This window comes from Salvelinus namaycush, chromosome 6, assembly GCF_016432855.1.
Source record: "Salvelinus namaycush isolate Seneca chromosome 6, SaNama_1.0, whole genome shotgun sequence".
Taxonomy (NCBI): Eukaryota; Metazoa; Chordata; class Actinopteri; order Salmoniformes; family Salmonidae; genus Salvelinus; species Salvelinus namaycush.
In genome coordinates this window covers 38,511,639-38,520,396 of record NC_052312.1, presented here as the reverse complement: position 1 = coordinate 38,520,396, position 8,758 = coordinate 38,511,639, and positions in this window count along the sequence as shown.

The following is an 8,758-nucleotide window of genomic DNA, read 5'->3' as shown; positions in this document are numbered from 1 at the left end:
TCTCGGGCAAAATGTTGTAGGTTTAAAGAGCAACAACTAAAGATATGGTCAACGTTGCAGTCGTCTGGGGAGATGTAAACATAATTGGAAGCACAGGCTCGATTACTACACAATTTATTCCGAGCCTGGCAGAAACCATCTCTGTGAAAGGTGAGAACGCAGGGAAGTGGAGGGAATATTTTTTTTGTGAATGCATCGATCCGATTGTAAAACTGTGATGTGTGTTTTCAATAGGCTAACTGGACTAATAAAAATACATTTTAAATTACATAACATTAGGTTGTGACAATATGATGACTGTATTTTTAAAAGGGATATTTATATATGTGATGTTAACACAATATGGATTCCATATCATACGGTCATGTTGCAAATTCATGACACTTCCAAATGTAATTTAGCATCAGAATGCACAGCATTAGGCTGCCCATTACGCATTAGGCTATTATACTTTTAAATACAACTTGTGCATCATTTTTCATCCAAGAAAAAATATATAATTGATACACAAATTCCATGTATCGTGACCATATTCTGGTGAGCAGAGAATTGAACAACTGCAACTTTAAGATACAGCACACCTCCCCTCCGCCAGCTGAAACAATGGTCTTTACCGACTTTTCTCCTCGCATCAGGAATTTGTAACATGCCATATTTTTACCAATGGGTATATCTGGAGAACCAAATGTCACCACGGAACAGGGCAATTTCAAGTTTTTGAAAATGCCAGCGGTTTATGCCTCCGCACATTTCATCGGAGCTTTCCTGTCGCTGCGTTTTGCCATTGGAGCTTCATCCTAGGACTGGATTGGCCGCTAATGGTCCCAGCTGTGCGATTTCGTTAGCTCGCGGAGACAGCAGTTGTCATTGATCCATTGAAGGAGCTTACATACAGTAACGTTAGCCTAAAGGAAAAAAACGTAAGTATGGAAACTGTTTTCGGCGAATAGAATGTCATTGATTGTTTTACCATTTGCCTGTCGAGATTATGATTGCACCCCGCGACCTGCTGTTTTGCACAGAGAGCGCGCCCAAGGTGATTTAGAAATAGGCAACCTCTCACCCTCAACTTCCTTAATGATGTGTAAGATGCTGGATGGAGTAGCCTACTAAATATAAACGGACGTGCCCATAGCCTACATTTTGCGTTAGTATGTAACCAATGCCTATAGTATAGTGGAGAGCTACAGAAAATCCGGACACTGTTAGAGTGTAGCGAAAGAGATAGTTAAAGGGGGTGGGATGGAGAGGCATGCATGATGTAATGCACTTAAAAATGGTCAAGGATTCTCCCCAATTATCATTAAAGAGCATGGAAAACAAGGTTACTGTGCAAAGATGAGATTAGCTCACTATTCCGGTGCCTTTCAATGTGCTTCTGAGGAATAGAACACTGAGAGGGCTGTCATGAGTAGAATATGTGCCCCTCCTCTACATTAGCAGTGAATACTATTCACATCTGAGGAATGAGTGAAGATTGAGCATTCAGGCTCATTCTGCTACACACTATACACACTATACACACACACACACACACACACACACACACACACACACACACACACACACACACACACACACACACACACACACACACACACAGATGGATGGATGGATGGATGAATACCTAATGAAATCACATATATGCCCTTGACTCAGTAATTATAACACATTAACATCTCATTCAATTATGCAAGTTATATCGTTATGCTCTTTGTCACTGCGATGTTAATGTAGAAAATGACAGATGAAACCATATGTACAAGCCATACCATTATTACATATGCTCTGCTCATGTTCTCTGATGCTCCTTTGGGTGCACGTCCTGCTGGATCCATGTGCACGTCTAACGTAGACCAGTGATATAGTAAAATAATAATTTCACGTTAATGAGTATACAACTGAGTTGATTTTCCTCTGATGTACCTCCTTCATGCAAATATACTGTGCTTAATATGTCTGGTGAGAGAACAGCGCTTATTGCTACATGGGATCATGCAGAGGGCTACCTGTAGTAGCAGGCAGAGAGAAAGAGCGGCCTTTATGTCTATAAAATTATCATTTCATTACATTTTTTATGGCCCAATTTACATGATTGCCAGACGCCAAAGTAAAGGTAGCATAAAATGCTTTGCCATTGAAACGATGTCAGACTGACCCTGGCGACCGGCTGCAAATCAGATCTGGCCTTCATTGTCTTTTTGGCCCAGTTCTATCTGTGTTCTTATTCATCTCCATCGATTGATTGTTTGCATGACCTTGCTGTAGGGGGTTGGGGTATAGGTGAGGCCGTACTTAGGCAACGCTGGTTTACATACACACACATACACACATATACACATACATACACACGTAAACCCTCCTCTGCCCACTCCCTCCTGCTCCTTAATGACAGAGTGCTGGATGAAACTCCACACTCAACCCCCCTTCTCATCCCCGCCCCAGTCGGCAGCCCATTCACTAGTTGTGAGAGTCAGTGGGGCGGGGGAGACGTGAGGCTTTACTCAATGAATCAGCCACTCACAGGTCCTTTGCCCTACATTTGTATCTACATTGGGTTATATTACACCCACAATGTAGTGAGCTCAGTGGCATGGTCTGATGAAATTGATTTCATGTCAGAAAACCAGGCACTCCTTGCCTTGTGAATTTCTGACTCATTAAATATATGGAGAGGTCCTAGACTTGAGGTGGACTGAGCATTGTTTAAATGTGAGGGATCTTCCATCATCAACCATGCTAATGTTCTGTGAACCTGCTTCTCAAGAGACTAGGGTTCTGTTGCAGTGATTGCATTGGAAGGGGTTGAATAGCTGTCTTTTTGGCAGCCAACAGCATTGTTGTCTGAAGTGTATTTGCGGGTATAGGCTGTCATATGAATGGGAATGCTCTATCTTCTCCCATTCACAAAACTGCTGTGTCATCTGTTTCCACCTGTCCAAGTGCTACGGGTGCCAAAGTGAGAATGAGTGAGTGTAACTTAATAGTTTTCCGATACACTTAAGATCACCAAAGCATTCCACTGCTGCGCATTGGGCCTAGGCGCATGCCAAGAAATCAAACATGGACATTATTTAAAAGTAGATTTGCCTTTAGTCAGCACCAATGTACCCTCTAAGCTGAGCATACTTCCTCCAGGACTGCTGCGCAGAAGAAATGCCTGACCGTGGAGAGACACAATAGATTGAACTTCACTGAGTTTGCCCTACATACATCAATGTTTTTTCCGTGGTCGAATCAACATTATAAACTGTGTGGTTCGAGCCCTGAATGCTGATTGGCTGACAGCCCTGGTATATCAGACCGTATAGCACGGGTATGACAAAACATTTCGTTTTACGGCTCTAATTATCTTGGTAGCCAGTTTATAATAGAAATAAGGCACCTCGGGTGGTTGTGATATATGGTCAATATACCACAGCTTAGGACTGTGTCCAGGCACTCTGTGTTGCGTCGTACATAAGAACAGCCCTTAGCCGTGGTATATTGGCCATATACCACACCTCCTCGGGCCTAAACAAATCTAACTTTGCAAGATTGAGTCTGTGATTGTGCTGTAGGCAGAGCCAGGGTGCAACAGAGTATAATTCTATTGGCCGGGTAGCCCACCAGTTGTCTTTCAATCACCTGCGAGTGAAAGCGCTTTCAGATCAGTTCAGATCAACGCGCAGAGCGGCACGTGTGCACATTTGTTGATATTCTTTGCTAGTTAGCGAGTTATTAGCCCAGTTATAGATAAGTATAGGTCAGCAATGGTGAGTTTCTGCTTCCTACATGAGCACAAAACGTGTAGGCTACATTTCAAGCTGTCTTTGAAAAGCCAGTCAGGTAAAAAGCTTATGTCTTAATTAAAGGCAGGTAGCCTAGTGGTTAGAGCATTGCGCCAGTAACTGAAATGTGGATAGATCGAATCCCCGAGCTGACAAGGTAAAAATCTGTCGTTCTGCCCCTGAACAAGGCAGTTAACCCACTGTTCCTAGGCCGTCATTGTAAATAAAGGCCAAGTTCTTAACTGGCTTGCCTAGTTAAATAAAGGTTAAATAAAAAACTAAATAAAGGGGCAGTGTTGTATTTTGACACAGGCTTGAATATGTAAATAAGCCAATAGGCAGAGGGGAAGCCTACATTATCTAATTATCTGTATGGTAATAATAATACATTTTATTTTGTAAAGTGGTTTCTTACATCATACAACACAATGCAATTTACAGGCCCATGGTAAGTAAAACAAATATGAATTAATTTCAAGACCTTAATGTAAAAACATTTTTAAAAGTCCCATGCAATGTAGGCCTGCATTGAACACCACATATAGGCTACTGTAGGCTATATCTGTCACGTTCGTCATAAGGAATTGACCAAGGCGCAGCGTGCGTAGAGTTCCACATATTTTAATAAATAGAAACTCACCAAACAAAACAAACAAGCACAAACGAAACGTGACGTTCTGGACTACTCACAGGCAGCTACACAAACACAAGATCCCATAAAGCACAAAGGGGAAATGGCTGCCTAAATATGATCCCCAATCAGAGACAACGATAAACAGCTGCCTCTGATTGGGAACCATAACAGGCCAACATCGACATATAAACGCCTAGATGACCTACCCTAAATCACACCCCGACCTAACCAACATGGAGAATAAAAGCTCTCTATGGTCAGGGCGTGACAGTACCCCCCCCCCCCCCCCCCCACCCCACCCCCCCAAAGATGCGGACTCCGGCCGCAAAACCTGACTCAATAGGGGAGGGTCCGGGTGGGCACCTACCGTCAGGGGCGGCTCCGGTGCGGGGCGAAGTACCCACTCCGCTCGTGGACACGTCATCGGAGGAATCGGACCGTGGCTCGTCGCCGGAAGAACCGGACTGTGGGTCGTCGCCAGAGGAACCGGACCGTGAATCATCGCCGGATGCTCCGGACCGTAGATCGTTGCCGGGGACTCCGGACTGGGAACCCTCGCAGGAGGCTCCGGACTGGGAACCCACCCTAAATCGCCTAGATGCCTAGATGACCCACCCTAAATCACACCCCGACCTAACCAACATGGAGAATAAAAGCTCTCTCTGGTCAGGACGTGACAATATCATAGAAATCAAAAGCTATTTCCATGTGAAAATGTTACTGGATTTGCTCCATTAGTTTTGTTGGTAGACCTACATTATGCTCAAATAGCCACAATAACCTATTGGCTAATGTCTAAAACTGGAAGGGTACAGCCTCAGTGTTCACTGTAAACGCGTGCTGAAAGTTGCACAAATTCTCACAACGTTGGAGTTTCCGTTCAGAATACCTCAAATTTGCTCAGTGGCCTAAACAATTGGAGGGAACATTTGTACACAATGCCACATAAAATACATAAAACATACTATACAGAGGAAAGGTACAAGCTCATCAAATACACAACGACCTTTCTGATGCATTTCAGTCACTTCATCCCAGACTTCCTTCACATTGAAATACTGTGAAAAGTACTGTCAGACTGATTTGTAATAGACTGTCATAGCCTCAGTTAAAAAAGAAAACATTGGCCTTTGATTACAGTACATCACTTCTTTTACATGGTGGGGTCACAAATGTTTTGATATCAAAATGTGGTCGCATCAACATGGGAACCCCTGGTCGAGTGCATGTTGTGCTGATGTAAGTCTTAGCGTTGTTCCTCACACAACAGGTCTCCACCTCCTTGTCATTCACATGGCGAAGAATGGAAACAATTGATCTTGACTCGGCTAATATTTCACACCTTAGAAATGTGTGGCAGTTTACTAGGTGTCTAGTTGAATGTGACTCATCAACATGTGGTTTTTTAGCATGCCCTCTATACCGTAGGTACAGAGGACTGTTTGGTACATAGGAAATGACTGACATAGTCAAATTATTGACATATTTAAAAAACGTGATATGTCATAACCTGTTAATAAGATGTATGTCGTTTTTGATGAGTGTCAGAACCAAATCGTTCAAATTAGAGCATTCTAATATTACTGATAATAAGGTCACAGTGTGTCTCTCATGTGATTACACCCTGATGTGTACGCTTCGTTTGATTTCTTCCATCCCTCTCTATACATCTTTCCATGTTCCTGGATGTTGAGAACAGTGCTGAATAGCCACGCTTGGCTGTATCACTCTGGACCAGGCCCCTGTGTTGCTGTTGTGGAGCTCCTTATCTAATATCTACACACTGAATTGTTCCCATTAATTAGATTAGGTCAAGACATTCAGGAAGTTAGAGGGAACTTGCTGATTTGTGGAGTGGTTAGTGCAGGACCATTGGGTCTAACATTTGTAAGTGCCTTGGTCCCAGTTCCAATGTGGATGTTTAGCCACCTGCTGTGCTGTAATATTTCTCATGACTTTTCATTTGTGAAGATTTTGTATGTGCTTTCTGACCTCCATAGTCAGTAAATATTCAATGAAATATCTAAGATAATTCCTCAAAGATACATGATGGCAATTAATATACAGTACAGTGATACTCCCAATGAAGGTTCCAATCTTACACCTTCATAAAGAGAATGTAGAATCCTACAGTTGTCACCACAAGGGTTCAGGAAGGCTTTGCCTGTATTGAGTGTGAGGCACGCATAGAGATAGATAGAGGACTCATCTTTATATCTGGAGGCATTATAGCGTCTGTGACAGCATGGGCAGCGCCAAAGAGGCTACAACCCATAGGAATCCCCACCCAGTTGGCTACTTTGACCTCTTTAAAATGGTGAAAGCCCTCAATGGTGCTTCCCATGCTTAAACTGACTTTTGTTCACTTGAGGCCTCTATCATTCTCCATGGATGCACCACAGAAGGGGGGGGGGGGGGGGGGGGGGGGTGGGGGCTCTGCACTGATTGGGAAGGGAACCCAGCCCTCCAATCCCTCTGAATAATTCATTAATTGGCATATGGCACAGGGAGCAAGACCCATTGATCCTGCCAGTGCACGTTCCTCCCACCTCCCCGCCGCCTCTGTGGTGCAGAATGTGTTCTATTGAGCGTCTTATCCCCCTTCTCTGATTTGATATCATTCCATTTCACATCCTTGTCCTTGCGTTTTAGTGGTTTTATGGGGTAGTTAGAATTGGGCGCTGATGCGGTCGCGCTGGTCTTATTTTCTTTGATATACTTTCTATCGACTTAACCTGCCTCCTTTTCTGTACTGCATTTATAGACTACACATCCATTTGTTCTGGTTTGTCTCGCTATTGCGTGTGGTTATTCTGACATAAAGGTCAAAATAAAGGATTGAATTGGCTATAGAGTTGTTTTATTGACGACATATTGATAACAGCCTAATAACTGGCCCATGATAGTGTAAATACAGTAAATGGTCAGACTAGGTTGTAGGCCTCTGTGAGAGGTATCTGTATCACTATGCTACACACAACAGTACACACATTTGTCTGTTTCATGTGACTATACCCCTTAGACGGTGACATGAAAGCTAATGAGCTGTTAGCTCTGTCCTGGGTGTATCTTAAACCAACTGCATCACGTTCACACTACAGTGCATGGCAATAAGAAGCAGTCCACTACAAACACTGCCTGAGACACTTAACAATGTTCACTGTGTGTTCTATGTTAGTATAAGAAGCCATGGGGGAGTTCATAAGCCAACACACACTAACTCAAACCTCTCTCCCTGCCCCCCCGCCCGCCTGCCTGCCCCCCTGCCCCCCTGCCCCCCTGCTCCCCTGCCCGCCCGCCTGCCCCCCTGCCCCCCCCGCCCGCCCACCTGCCTGCCCCCCTGCCCGCCCGCCTGTCTCCCTGCCCCCCTGCCCCCCTGCCCGCCCGCCTGCCCCCCTGCCCCCCCGCCCGCCCACCTGCCTGCCCCCCTGCCCGCCCGCCTGCCTCCCTGCCCCCCTGCCCGCCCGCCTGCCCCCCTGCTCCCCTGCCCGCCTGCCTCCCTCCCTGCCCCCCTGCCCGCCCGCCTGCCTGCCCGCCCGCCTGCCTCCCTGCCCCCCTGCCCGCCCACCTGCCTCCCTGCCCCCCTGCTCCCCTGCCCCCCTGCCCGCCCGCCTGCCACTGTACTTGGTAGAATTCACAGCTTATATAAGCGTGCCGCTGCGTAGTGACAATATACAGTGGCACCCTGGCGTTATGGGAGAAAATCGTTTGTCCAAGTAGCCAACCGAAATCTACTTTAACATAGTTGTAGAAATGGGAAAATCCATTGGTGTAATTTTTGTGTTTTCTTTGAGGATGAGATGGGGACCGATCGCCTGTTTCTGTGTTGCTGAGACACTAGGTTGAATGAGCTGTAATCAAGTCTAAATGGTGTCATTAAATTATGAGTTATTATTGTGTGATAACAGTGTGCGACACTCACGATTGCTGCAATTGTTTCTTCTCTTCCTGTTTAAAGACATGAGCCCTATGAGCATCTGTAGTTAGGTCCTCCGCTGTACACAACCTGTGTTTGGAACAGTAGGGTTTTACTATACAGCTAGACTGCATGATCATCACAGACTCCAGCTCTCTAGTCTAGTCTGGTCTCTCAGGTTTAAATGGTAACGGATGGTGTCTGAACGGGAGGCGGTGGGAGGCTGGCTGTGTGCCGAGGCCTGCGATGAGACCCCAGACTTCTGCTAGGACAGGCTGCTGGGAGACAGACTTGCCATTATATAGGCTACCCGTCGATGGCGAGGGGACTGACCATGGGTCTGTCTATCGGTCTGTGTCTCTGTGACATCACATTTGTAGTGTCTGTGGTTCACGTCTCTGGTGAAGTGATGGAATGTTGGAGAGGACAGTGTGAATG